This window comes from Cololabis saira, unplaced genomic scaffold, assembly GCF_033807715.1.
Source record: "Cololabis saira isolate AMF1-May2022 unplaced genomic scaffold, fColSai1.1 scf194, whole genome shotgun sequence".
NCBI lineage: Eukaryota > Metazoa > Chordata > Actinopteri > Beloniformes > Belonidae > Cololabis > Cololabis saira.
In genome coordinates this window covers 2,137-15,881 of record NW_026906358.1, presented here as the reverse complement: position 1 = coordinate 15,881, position 13,745 = coordinate 2,137, and the positions used below count along the sequence as shown (strand labels likewise).

General features: G+C 41.3%; 10 non-coding genes across 10 annotated transcripts; all 10 read left to right on the top strand.

The window, feature by feature from the left end:
- The first annotated feature begins 2,522 nt into the window (after positions 1-2,522).
- trnap-agg (transfer RNA proline (anticodon AGG)) lies at positions 2,523-2,594 on the top strand. The gene has a single exon. It is a non-coding gene; the product is annotated as a tRNA-Pro (tRNA).
- Positions 2,595-3,439: 845 nt separating this feature from the next.
- trnap-ugg (transfer RNA proline (anticodon UGG)) lies at positions 3,440-3,511 on the top strand. The gene has a single exon. It is a non-coding gene; the product is annotated as a tRNA-Pro (tRNA).
- A 1,508-nt stretch (positions 3,512-5,019) lies between these two features.
- trnap-agg (transfer RNA proline (anticodon AGG)) lies at positions 5,020-5,091 on the top strand. Its single transcript has one exon. It is a non-coding gene; the product is annotated as a tRNA-Pro (tRNA).
- Positions 5,092-5,968: 877 nt separating this feature from the next.
- Positions 5,969-6,042, top strand: trnap-ugg (transfer RNA proline (anticodon UGG)). The gene has a single exon. It is a non-coding gene; the product is annotated as a tRNA-Pro (tRNA).
- A 600-nt stretch (positions 6,043-6,642) lies between these two features.
- trnap-agg (transfer RNA proline (anticodon AGG)) lies at positions 6,643-6,714 on the top strand. The gene has a single exon. It is a non-coding gene; the product is annotated as a tRNA-Pro (tRNA).
- Positions 6,715-7,589: 875 nt separating this feature from the next.
- trnap-ugg (transfer RNA proline (anticodon UGG)) lies at positions 7,590-7,661 on the top strand. The gene has a single exon. It is a non-coding gene; the product is annotated as a tRNA-Pro (tRNA).
- A 1,507-nt stretch (positions 7,662-9,168) lies between these two features.
- trnap-agg (transfer RNA proline (anticodon AGG)) lies at positions 9,169-9,240 on the top strand. The gene has a single exon. It is a non-coding gene; the product is annotated as a tRNA-Pro (tRNA).
- Positions 9,241-10,117: 877 nt separating this feature from the next.
- On the top strand, positions 10,118-10,189 carry trnap-ugg (transfer RNA proline (anticodon UGG)). The gene has a single exon. It is a non-coding gene; the product is annotated as a tRNA-Pro (tRNA).
- A 1,508-nt stretch (positions 10,190-11,697) lies between these two features.
- Positions 11,698-11,769, top strand: trnap-agg (transfer RNA proline (anticodon AGG)). The gene has a single exon. It is a non-coding gene; the product is annotated as a tRNA-Pro (tRNA).
- Positions 11,770-12,633: 864 nt separating this feature from the next.
- trnap-ugg (transfer RNA proline (anticodon UGG)) lies at positions 12,634-12,705 on the top strand. The gene has a single exon. It is a non-coding gene; the product is annotated as a tRNA-Pro (tRNA).
- Positions 12,706-13,745: the final 1,040 nt, after the last annotated feature.

Sequence of the window (13,745 nt, the reverse complement as noted above, 5' to 3'; positions counted from 1 at the left end):
AATATAAGCGGGGAAAAACCATTAAGGCTAAAAGCCATTGAAAATGAATGCATCTTAGTATAATGCAAATATATTAAAGAACCATATATGTGCATTATTGAGCATTAACATGTGTTTCAGAGACCAGACACGTACAAATCAATTATGTTTATACTTCTCATCCAACCACAACCAAATTCACTCCATCCGGATGGCACAATTTAACTGGATAGTTTTTTAAAGGCCGAAATGAAATAGAGTAAGGCTGTTTTTAAAACGTAAGGAGTAAAAAGTAAAGATAATTGCGTGAAAATGTAAGGAGTAAAAGTAAAAACCGTCTGAAAAATAATTACTCCAGTGAAGCATACACAACCAAAATTTCTACTTGAGTAAGGTAATGAGGTATTTGTACTTCGTTACTTGACACCTCTAGTTAGAGATTAGTTATACATGCATTCAGAGACGTTATAGTTGGCTCACAGACAGATTTCCATGCACTTACATGATGAAGTTACCATAGGCAGGATAAGATTATGTAAATTGGGATGCTCTGATTTGGCTCACCACAATGGGAGCCGATCATTGGCTGGTTCCTCTGCGCCTCCTATCAGCGCTCAACCTGTGTAGGAAACACTTTTGAAAAAGACATTAGTATTTTCATACATTTCAGATTCTTTTTTTTTTTGCGTTATCCAGCCCTACCCTTTGTTGAGGGCAATTAGCAAATATATATTTTGCATGTACCCTGGAGGGAATCCATCAATCTGATCTCTTGACAGACCACAATTCTCTTTTGCTGTCAACACTATTTTAGCATAAAGTTCCCTGGGATTATCATCTACTTCCCTTTGAACTGTTAAGGCAATGAATATTATAAAAGTTCTGAGCTTGCTCGGTGTGATTTTGGCAACAGCTGTGGGATTAAAGGGAATTCTACAAGCATCAAGTACTTTGCGCATCAAGTACTTTACTTTTCAAATCCTGTGGCAAAGTTAGTTTAACAGCTGTTTCCTCTAGCCATTTTTGTTTATTTATTTAAAATCTCTTACTATTATTTGGCTCCAAATTTTGTAGGCAACAGATCTTGGATTTTTGTAAAATCCAGTCGTCATCAGAAGTGTCATTGTCATTTGATTCTTTAATCAGTTTCACCGGATAAAGGTTTTGATTTTATCATTTAACTGGTTCTCTAATTTCATTGTTGTCTGCGTTGTGTTTTTAAATCCTTCTAGTAGAGCCATCAGCTTTTTTATTTTGATCAGTAAGCAAAGCTATTTGGGATTCTGCATTACGGCCAGGTTCCTATGAGTAATTAGAGAGAATTGTGTCCAAGTTTCTCTCATTGGACAAAAAGGTGGAATATATCCTGTGTCTACCATTGAAACACTGACTGACTGTTTGATTTTCTCAACTTTGTCGCAGAAAGTAGTGTACTCTGCAATGCAGTCAGTCATCGAATTGATGTTGTTTCCATGAAGATGGTCCCAATCTAACACAGTCTAACAGTCACACTCACATGTCAACAGCCCTACTTGAGTTTCTAAATGTTGATGATTATGTGACATGGGTCTTTGGTTTTTTAAGTTAGAAAAACGTTGCATGTGTTGCTAGTTATGAGTTTTGTGGCTCGTTGGTCTAGTAGTTTGATTCTCACTTTGGGTGCGAGAGGTCCTGGGTTCAATTCCCGGACGAGCCCCAGTGACTTATGTAAGTTGTAGTTTTCTCCACCAAGTAGCAAAACTCATAGGACTTCAACCAGGCCAGAAAGTCCCACCTACTTCTTCAACCGGTCTATCAAGGTATTATGGTCAACCATGTCAAGTGCAGCACTGTGACACCACGATTGAAATGTTGCCACCATCTGTATTGGAGCAGATGTCATTACGGCCTTGAACTAGAACTGTCTTAGTGCTGGGATGTGGAAACTCGACTGGAGAACATAAAAACACTTATTTAATGTTAGGAGTTTTTACACACCTTGAAAAACAGCTTTTTCTATGATTTTACTAAGAAAGCGGATATTTTATACAGGCCTTTAGCTGTTCATAAGTGACTCTCTAGACTGGCACAGAGGAACAATACCTGAAAGCTGAGACTTATTCAAAACGTCTGAAAGCTCTGAGGCCATACAATGTGCAACACTCTTAAAAAGCCCTGTTGCCAGAGTATCAAGGCAGCAAGTGGTTGAATTCAGGTGGTGTATGATGTCAGCCAGGTTCCTATGAGTAATTAGAGAGAATTGTGTCCAGGTTTCTCTCATTGGACACAGAGGTGGAATATATCCTGTGTGTACCATTGAAACACTGACTGACTGTCTGATTTTTTCTCAACTTTGACGCAGAAAGTAGTGTACTCTGCAATGCAGTCAGTCATCGAATTGATGTTGTTTCCATGGAGATGGTCCCAATCTAACACAGTCTCACAGTCACACTCACATGTCAACAGCCCTACTTGAGTTTCTAAATGTTGATGATGATGTGACATGGGTCTTTGGTTTTTTAAGTTAGAAAAACGTTGTATGTGTTGCTAGTTATGAGTTTTGTGGCTCGTTGGTCTAGTAGTATGATTCTCGCTTAGGGTGCGAGAGGTCCCGGGTTCAATTCCCGGACGAGCCCCAGTGACTTATGTAAGTTGTAGTTTTCTCCACCAAGTAGCAAAACTCATAGGACTTCAACCAGGCCAGAAAGTCCCACCAAGTTCTTCAACCTGTCTATCAAGGCATTATGGTCAACCATGTCAAATGCAGCACTGTGACACAACGATTGAAATGTTGCCACTATCCGTATTGGAGCAGATGTCATTACGGACTGGAACTAGAACTGTCTTAGTGCTGGGATGTGGAAACTTGACTGGAGAACATCAAAACACTTATTTAATGTTAGGAGTTTGTACACACCTAGAAAAACTGCTTTTTCTATGATTTTACTAAGAAAGGGCAGGTTTTATACGGGCCTATAGCTGTTCATAAGTGACTCTCTAGACTGGCACAGAGGAACAATACCTGAACGCTGAGACTTATTCAAAACGTCTGAAAGCTCTGAGGCCATACAATGTGCAACACTCTTAAAAAGCCCTGTTGCCAGAGTATCAAGGCAGCAAGTGGTTGAATTCAGGTGGTGTATGATGTCAGCCAGGTTCCTATGAGTAATTAGAGAGAATTGTGTCCAGGTTTCTCTCATTGGACACAGAGGTGGAATATATCCAGTGTCTACCATTGAAGCACTGACTGACTGTCTGACTTTCTCAACTTTGTCACAGAAATTAGTGTACTCTGCAATGCAGTCAGTCATCGAATTGATGTTGTTTCCATGGAGATGGTCCCAATCTAACACAGTCTCACAGTCACACTCACATGTCAACAGCCCTACTCGAGTTTCTAAACGTTGATGATGATGTGACATGGGTCTTTGGTGTTTTAATTTAGAAAAACATTTTATGTGTTGCTAGTTATGAGTTTTGTGGCTCGTTGGTCTAGTAGTATGATTCTCGCTTTGGGTGCGAGAGGTCCCGGGTTCAATTCCCGGACGAGCCCCATTGACTTATGTAGGTTGTAGTTTTCTCCACCAAGTAGCAAAACTCATAAGAATTCAACCAGGCCAGAAAGTCCCAGCTAGTTCTTCAACCGGTCTATCAAGGTATTATGGTCAACCATGTCAAATGCAGCACTGTGAGACCACGATTGAAATGTTGCCACTATCCGTATTGGAGCAGATGTCATTACGGACTTGAACTAGAACTGTCTTAGTGCTGGGATGTGGAAACTTGACTGGAGAACATCGAAACACTTATTTAATGTTAGGAGTTTGTACACACGTTGAAAAATAGCTTCTTCCATGATTTAATTAAGAAAGGCGAGGTTTTATACGGGCCTATAGCTGTTCATAAGTGACTTTCTAGACTGGCACAGAGGAACAATACCTGAACGTTGAGACTTATTCAAAACATCTGAAAGCTCTGAGGCCATACAATGTGCAACACTCTTAAAAAGCCCTGTTGCCAAAGTATCAAGGAAGCAAGTGGTGGAATATGATGTCAGCCAGCTTCCTATGGATAATTAGAGAGAATTGTGTCCAGGTTTCTCTCATTGGACACAGAGGTGGAATATATCCTGTGTCTACCATTGAAACACACACTGACTCTCTGATTTTCTCAACTTTGTTGCAGAAATTAGTGTACTCTGCAATGCAGTCAGTCATCGAATTGATGTTGTTTCCATGGAGATGGTCCCAATCTAACACAGTCTCACAGTCACACTCACATGTCAACAGCCCTACTTGAGTTTCTAAATGTTGATGATGATGTGACATGGGTCTTTGGTTTTTTAATTTATAAAAACATTTTATGTGTTGCTAGTTATGAGTTTCGTGGCCCGTTGGTCTAGTAGTCTGATTCTCGCTTAGGGTGTGAGAGGTCCCGTGTTCAATTCCCGGACGAGCCCCAGTGACTTATGTAAGTTGTAGTTTTCTCCACCAAGTAGCAAAACTCATAGGAATTCAACCAGGCCAGAAAGTCCTACCTAGTTCTTCAACCTGTCTATCAAGGTATTATGGTCAACCATGTCAAATGCAGCACTGTGAGACCACGATTGAAATGTTGCCACTATCTGTATTGGAGCAGATGTCATTACGGACTTGAACTAGAACTGTCTTACTGCTGGGATGTGGAAACTTGACTGGAGAACATCAAAACATTTATTTAATGTTAGGATGTCAGCCAGGTTCCTATGAGTAATCAGAGAGAATTGTGGCCAGGTTTCTCTCATTGGACACAGAGGCGAAATATGTCCTGTGTCTACCATTGAAACACTGACTGACTGTCTGATTTTCTCAACTTTGTCACAGAAATTAGTGTACTCTGCAATGCAGTCAGTCATCGAATTGATGTTGTTTCCATGGAGATGGTCCCAATCTAACACAGTCTGAAAGTCACACTCACATGTCAACAGTCCTACTTGAGTTTCTAAATGTTGATGATGTGACATGGGTCTTTGGTTTTTTAATTTAGAAAAACATTTTATGTGTTGCTAGTTATGAGTTTTGTGGCTCGTTGGTCTAGTAGTATGATTCTCGCTTAGGGTGCGAGAGGTCCCGGGTTCAATTCCCGGACGAGCCCCAGTGACTTATGTAAGTTGTAGTTTTCTCCACCAAGTAGCAAAACTCATAGGACTTCAACCAGGCCAGAAAGTTCCACCGTGTTCTTCAACCAGCCAGAAAGTCCCACCGAGTTCTTCAACCGGTCTATCAACGTATTATGGTCAACCATGTCAAATGCAGCACTGTGACACCACGATTGAAATGTTGCCACTATCCGTATTGGAGCAGATGTCATTACGGACTTGAACTAGAACTGTCTTAGTGCTGGGATGTGGAAACTTGACTGGAGAACATCAAAACACTTATTTAATGTTAGGAGTTTGTACACACGTTGAAAAACAGCTTTTTTTAAGATTTAACTAAGAAAGGGGAGGTTTTATACGGGCCTATAGCTGTTCATAAGTGACTCTCTAGACTGGCACAGAGGAACAATACCTGAACGCTGAGACTTATTCAAAACGTTGGAAAGCTCTGAGGCCATACAATGTGCAACACTCTTAAAAAACGCTGTTGCCAGAGTATCAAGGCAGCAAGTGGTGGAATTCAGGTGGTGTATGATGTCAGCCAGGTTCCTATGAGTAATTAGAGACAACTGTGTCCAGGTTTCTCTCATTGGACACAGAGGTGGAATATATATCCTGTGACTACCATTGAAACACTGACTGACTGTCTGATTTTCTCAACTTTGTCACAGAAATTAGTGTACTCTGCAATGCAGTCAGTCATCGAATTGATGTTGTTTCCATTGAGATGGTCCCAATGTAACACAGTCTCACAGTCAAACTCACATGTCAACAGCCCTACTTGAGTTTCTAAATGTTGATGATGATGTGACATGGGTCTTTGGTGTTTTAATTTAGAAAAACATTTTATGTGTTGCTAGTTATGAGTTTTGTGGCTCGTTGGTCTAGTAGTATGATTCTCGCTTTGGGTGCGAGAGGTCCCGGGTTCAATTCCCGGACGAGACCCATTGACTTATGTAAGTTGTAGTTTTCTCCACCAAGTAGCAAAACTCATAAGAATTCAACCAGGCCAGAAAGTCCCAGCTAGTTCTTCAACCGGTCTATCAAGGTATTATGGTCAACCATGTCAAATGCAGCACTGTGAGACCACGATTGAAATGTTGCCACTATCCGTATTGGAGCAGATGTCATTACGGACTTGAACTAGAACTGTCTTACTGCTGGGATGTGGAAACTTGACTGGAGAACATCAAAACATTTATTTAATGTTAGGATGTCAGCCAGGTTCCTATGAGTAATCAGAGAGAATTGTGGCCAGGTTTCTCTCATTGGACACAGAGGCGAAATATATCCTGTGTCTACCATTGAAACACTGACTGACTGTCTGATTTTCTCAACTTTGTCACAGAAATTAGTGTACTCTGCAATGCAGTCAGTCATCGAATTGATGTTGTTTCCATGGAGATGGTCCCAATCTAACACAGTCTGAAAGTCACACTCACATGTCAACAGTCCTACTTGAGTTTCTAAATGTTGATGATGTGACATGGGTCTTTGGTTTTTTAATTTAGAAAAACATTTTATGTGTTGCTAGTTATGAGTTTTGTGGCTCGTTGGTCTAGTAGTATGATTCTTGCTTAGGGTGCGAGAGGTCCCGGGTTCAATTCCCGGACGAGCCCCAGTGACTTATGTAAGTTGTAGTTTTCTCCACCAAGTAGCAAAACTCATAGGACTTCAACCAGGCCAGAAAGTTCCACCGTGTTCTTCAACCAGCCAGAAAGTCCCACCGAGTTCTTCAACCGGTCTATCAACGTATTATGGTCAACCATGTCAAATGCAGCACTGTGACACCACGATTGAAATGTTGCCACTATCCGTATTGGAGCAGATGTCATTACGGACTTGAACTAGAACTGTCTTAGTGCTGGGATGTGGAAACTTGACTGGAGAACATCAAAACACTTATTTAATGTTAGGAGTTTGTACACACGTTGAAAAACAGCTTTTTTTAAGATTTAACTAAGAAAGGGGAGGTTTTATACGGGCCTATAGCTGTTCATAAGTGACTCTCTAGACTGGCACAGAGGAACAATACCTGAACGCTGAGACTTATTCAAAACGTCGGAAAGCTCTGAGGCCATACAATGTGCAACACTCTTAAAAAACGCTGTTGCCAGAGTATCAAGGCAGCAAGTGGTGGAATTCAGGTGGTGTATGATGTCAGCCAGGTTCCTATGAGTAATTAGAGAGAATTGTGTCCAGGTTTCTCTCATTGGACATAGAGGTGGAATATATCCAGTGTCTACCATTGAAACACTGACTGACTGTCTGACTTTCTCAACTTTGTCACAGAAATTAGTGTACTCTGCAATGCAGTCAGTCATCGAATTGATGTTGTTTCCATGGAGATGGTCCCAATCTAACACAGTCTCACAGTCACACTCACATGTCAACAGCCCTACTCGAGTTTCTAAACGTTGATGATGATGTGACATGGGTCTTTGTTTTTTTAATTTAGAAAAACATTTTATGTGTTGCTAGTTATGAGTTTTGTGGCTCGTTGGTCTAGTAGTATGATTCTCGCTTTGGGTGCGAGAGGTCCCGGGTTCAATTCCCGGACGAGCCCCATTGACTTATGTAGGTTGTAGTTTTCTCCACCAAGTAGCAAAACTCATAAGAATTCAACCAGGCCAGAAAGTCCCAGCTAGTTCTTCAACCGGTCTATCAAGGTATTATGGTCAACCATGTCAAATGCAGCACTGTGAGACCACGATTGAAATGTTGCCACTATCCGTATTGGAGCAGATGTCATTACGGACTTGAACTAGAACTGTCTTAGTGCTGGGATGTGGAAACTTGACTGGAGAACATCGAAACACTTATTTAATGTTAGGAGTTTGTACACACGTTGAAAAATAGCTTCTTCCATGATTTAACTAAGAAAGGCGAGGTTTTATACGGGCCTATAGCTGTTCATAAGTGACTTTCTAGACTGGCACAGAGGAACAATACCTGAACGTTGAGACTTATTCAAAACATCTGAAAGCTCTGAGGCCATACAATGTGCAACACTCTTAAAAAGCCCTGTTGCCAAAGTATCAAGGAAGCAAGTGGTGGAATATGATGTCAGCCAGCTTCCTATGGATAATTAGAGAGAATTGTGTCCAGGTTTCTCTCATTGGACACAGAGGTGGAATATATCCTGTGTCTACCATTGAAACACACACTGACTCTCTGATTTTCTCAACTTTGTTGCAGAAATTAGTGTACTCTGCAATGCAGTCAGTCATCGAATTGATGTTGTTTCCATGGAGATGGTCCCAATCTAACACAGTCTCACAGTCACACTCACATGTCAACAGCCCTACTTGAGTTTCTAAATGTTGATGATGATGTGACATGGGTCTTTGGTTTTTTAATTTAGAAAAACATTTTATGTGTTGCTAGTTATGAGTTTCTTGGCCCGTTGGTCTAGTAGTCTGATTCTCGCTTAGGGTGCGAGAGGTCCCGTGTTCAATTCCCGGACGAGCCCCAGTGACTTATGTAAGTTGTAGTTTTCTCCACCAAGTAGCAAACTCATAGGAATTCAACCAGGCCAGAAAGTCCTACCTAGTTCTTCAACCTGTCTATCAAGGTATTGTGGTCAACCATGTCAAATGCAGCACTGTGAGACCACGATTGAAATGTTGCCACTATCTGTATTGGAGCAGATGTCATTACGGACTTGAACTAGAACTGTCTTACTGCTGGGATGTGGAAACTTGACTGGAGAACATCAAAACATTTATTTAATGTTAGGATGTCAGCCAGGTTCCAATGAGTAATCAGAGAGAATTGTGGCCAGGTTTCTCTCATTGGACACAGAGGCGAAATATTTCCTGTGTCTACCATTGAAACACTGACTGACTGTCTGATTTTCTCAACTTTGTCACAGAAATTAGTGTACTCTGCAATGCAGTCAGTCATCGAATTGATGTTGTTTCCATGGAGATGGTCCCAATCTAACACAGTCTGAAAGTCACACTCACATGTCAACAGTCCTACTTGAGTTTCTAAATGTTGATGATGTGACATGGGTCTTTGGTTTTTTAATTTAGAAAAACATTTTATGTGTTGCTAGTTATGAGTTTTGTGGCTCGTTGGTCTAGTAGTATGATTCTTGCTTAGGGTGCGAGAGGTCCCGGGTTCAATTCCCGGACGAGCCCCAGTGACTTATGTAAGTTGTAGTTTTCTCCACCAAGTAGCAAAACTCATAGGACTTCAACCAGGCCAGAAAGTTCCACCGTGTTCTTCAACCAGCCAGAAAGTCCCACCGAGTTCTTCAACCGGTCTATCAACGTATTATGGTCAACCATGTCAAATGCAGCACTGTGACACCACGATTGAAATGTTGCCACTATCCGTATTGGAGCAGATGTCATTACGGACTTGAACTAGAACTGTCTTAGTGCTGGGATGTGGAAACTTGACTGGAGAACATCAAAACACATATTTAATGTTAGGAGTTTGTACACACGTTGAAAAACAGCTTTTTTTAAGATTTAACTAAGAAAGGGGAGGTTTTATACGGGCCTATAGCTGTTCATAAGTGACTCTCTAGACTGGCACAGAGGAACAATACCTGAACGCTGAGACTTATTCAAAACATCGGAAAGCTCTGAGGCCATACAATGTGCAACACTCTTAAAAAACGCTGTTGCCAGAGTATCAAGGCAGCAAGTGGTGGAATTCAGGTGGTGTATGATGTCAGCCAGGTTCCTATGAGTAATTAGAGACAACTGTGTCCAGGTTTCTCTCATTGGACACAGAGGTGGAATATATATCCTGTGACTACCATTGAAACACTGACTGACTGTCTGATTTTCTCAACTTTGTCACAGAAATTAGTGTACTCTGCAATGCAGTCAGTCATCGAATTGATGTTGTTTCCATTGAGATGGTCCCAATGTAACACAGTCTCACAGTCAAACTCACATGTCAACAGCCCTACTTGAGTTTCTAAATGTTGATGATGATGTGACATGGGTCTTTGGTGTTTTAATTTAGAAAAACATTTTATGTGTTGCTAGTTATGAGTTTTGTGGCTCGTTGGTCTAGTAGTATGATTCTCGCTTTGGGTGCGAGAGGTCCCGGGTTCAATTCCCGGACGAGCCCCATTGACTTATGTAAGTTGTAGTTTTCTCCACCAAGTAGCAAAACTCATAAGAATTCAACCAGGCCAGAAAGTCCCAGCTAGTTCTTCAACCGGTCTATCAAGGTATTATGGTCAACCATGTCAAATGCAGCACTGTGAGACCACGATTGAAATGTTGCCACTATCCGTATTGGAGCAGATGTCATTACGGACTTGAACTAGAACTGTCTTAGTGCTGGGATGTGGAAACTTGACTGGAGAACATCGAAACACTTATTTAATGTTAGGAGTTTGTACACACGTTGAAAAATAGCTTCTTCCATGATTTAACTAAGAAAGGCGAGGTTTTATACGGGCCTATAGCTGTTCATAAGTGACTTTCTAGACTGGCACAGAGGAACAATACCTGAACGCTGAGACTTATTCAAAACGTCTGAAAGCTCTGAGGCCATACAATGTGCAACACTCTTAAAAAGCCCTGTTGCCAAAGTATCAAGGAAGCAAGTGGTGGAATATGATGTCAGCCAGCTTCCTATGGATAATTAGAGAGAATTGTGTCCAGGTTTCTCTCATTGGACACAGAGGTGGAATATATCCTGTGTCTACCATTGAAACACACACTGACTCTCTGATTTTCTCAACTTTGTTGCAGAAATTAGTGTACTCTGCAATGCAGTCAGTCATCGAATTGATGTTGTTTCCATGGAGATGGTCCCAATCTAACACAGTCTCACAGTCACACTCACATGTCAACAGCCCTACTTGAGTTTCTAAATGTTGATGATGATGTGACATGGGTCTTTGGTTTTTTAATTTAGAAAAACATTTTATGTGTTGCTAGTTATGAGTTTCGTGGCTCGTTGGTCTAGTAGTATGATTCTCACTTAGGGTGCGAGAGGTCCCGTGTTCAATTCCCGGACGAGCCCCAGTGACTTATGTAAGTTGTAGTTTTCTCCACCAAGTAGCAAAACTCATAGGAATTCAACCAGGCCAGAAAGTCCTACCTAGTTCTTCAACCTGTCTATCAAGGTATTATGGTCAACCATGTCAAATGCAGCACTGTGACACCACGATTGAAATGTTGCCACTATCTGTATTGGAGCAGATGTCATTACGGACTTGAACTAGAACTGTCTTACTGCTGGGATGTGGAAACTTGACTGGAGAACATCAAAACATTTATTTAATGTTAGGATGTCAGCCAGGTTCCAATGAGTAATCAGAGAGAATTGTGGCCAGGTTTCTCTCATTGGACACAGAGGCGAAATATATCCTGTGTCTACCATTGAAACACTGACTGACTGTCTGATTTTCTCAACTTTGTCACAGAAATTAGTGTACTCTGCAATGCAGTCAGTCATCGAATTGATGTTGTTTCCATGGAGATGGTCCCAATCTAACACAGTCTGAAAGTCACACTCACATGTCAACAGCCCTACTTGAGTTTCTAAATGTTGATGATGTGACATGGGTCTTTGGTTTTTTAATTTAGAAAAACATTTTATGTGTTGCTAGTTATGAGTTTTGTGGCTCGTTGGTCTAGTAGTATGATTCTCGCTTAGGGTGCGAGAGGTCCCGGGTTCAATTCCCGGACGAGCCCCAGTGACTTATGTAAGTTGTAGTTTTCTCCACCAAGTAGCAAAACTCATAGGACTTCAACCAGGCCAGAAAGTTCCACCGTGTTCTTCAACCAGCCAGAAAGTCCCACCGAGTTCTTCAACCGGTCTATCAACGTATTATGGTCAACCATGTCAAATGCAGCACTGTGACACCACGATTGAAATGTTGCCACTATCCGTATTGGAGCAGATGTCATTACGGACTTGAACTAGAACTGTCTTAGTGCTGAGATGTGGAAACTTGACTGGAGAACATCAAAACACGTATTTAATGTTAGGAGGTTGTACACACCTTGAAAAACAGCTTTTTCTATGATTTTACTAAGAAAGGCGAGGTTTTATACGGGCCTATAGCTGTTCATAAGTGACTCTCTAGACTGGCACAGAGGAACAATACCTGAACGCTGAGACTTATTCAAAACGTCTGAAAGCTCTGAGGCCATACAATGTGCAACACTCTTAAAAAACCCTGTTGCCAAAGTATCAAGGAAGCAAGTGGTGGAATATGATGTCAGCCAGCTTCCTATGGATAATTAGAGAGAATTGTGTCCAGGTTTCTCTCATTGGACACGGAGGTGGAATATATCCTGTGTCTACCATTGAAACACTGACTGACTGTCTGATCTTCTCAACTTTGTCACAGAAATTAGTGTACTCTGCAATGCAGTCAGTCATCGAATTGATGTGGTTTCCATGGAGATGGTCCCAATCTAACACAGTCCCACAGTCACACTCACATGTCAACAGCCCTACTCGAGTTTCTAAACGTTGATGATGATGTGACATGGGTCTTTGTTTTTTTAATTTAGAAAAACATTTTATGTGTTGCTAGTTATGAGTTTTGTGGCTCGTTGGTCTAGTAGTATGATTCTCGCTTTGGGTGCGAGAGGTTCCGGGTTCAATTCCCGGACGAGCCCCGTTGACTTATGTAAGTTGTAGTTTTCTCCACCAAGTAGCAAAACTCATAAGAATTCAACCAGGCCAGAAAGTCCCAGCTAGTTCTTCAACCGGTCTATCAAGGTATTATGGTCAACCATGTCAAATGCAGCACTGTGAGACCACGATTGAAATGTTGCCACTATCCGTATTGGAGCAGATGTCATTACGGACTTGAACTAGAACTGTCTTAGTGCTGGGATGTGGAAACTTGACTGGAGAACATCGAAACACTTGATTAATGTTAGGAGTTTGTACACACGTTGAAAAACAGCTTTTTCTATGATTTTACTAAGAAAGGGGAGGTTTTATACGGGCCTATACCTGTTCATAAGTGACTCTCTAGACTAGCACAGAGGAACAATACCTGAAAGCTGAGACTTATTCAAAACGTCTGAAAGCTCTGAGGCCATACAATGTGCAACACTCTTAAAAAGCCCTGTTGCCAGAGTATCAAGGCAGCAAGTGGTGGAATTCAGGTGATGTATGATGTCAGACAGGTTCCTATGAGTAATTAGAGAGAATTGTGTCCAGGTTTCTCTCATTGGACACGGAGACGAAATATATTCTGTGTCTACCATTGAAACACTGACTGACTGTCTGATTTTCTCAACATTGTCGCAGAAATTAGTGTACTCTGCAATGCAGTCAGTCATCGAATTGATGTTGTTTCCATGGAGACGGTCCCAATCTAACACAGTCTCACAGTCAAACTCACATGTCAACAGCCCTACTTGAGTTTCTAAATGTTGATGATGATGTGACATGGGTTTTTGGTTTTTTAATTTAGAAAAACATTTTATGCGTTGCCAGTTATGAGTTCTGAGTCTCGTTGGTCTAGTAGTATGATTCTCGCTTTGGGTGCGAGAGGTCCGGGTTCAGTTCCCGGACAAGCCCCAGTGACTTATGTAAGTTGTAGTTTTCTCCACCAAGTAGCAAAACTCATAGGACTTCAACCAGGCCAGAAAGTCCCACCTAGTTCTTCAACCTGTCTATCAAGGCATTATGGTCAACCATGTAA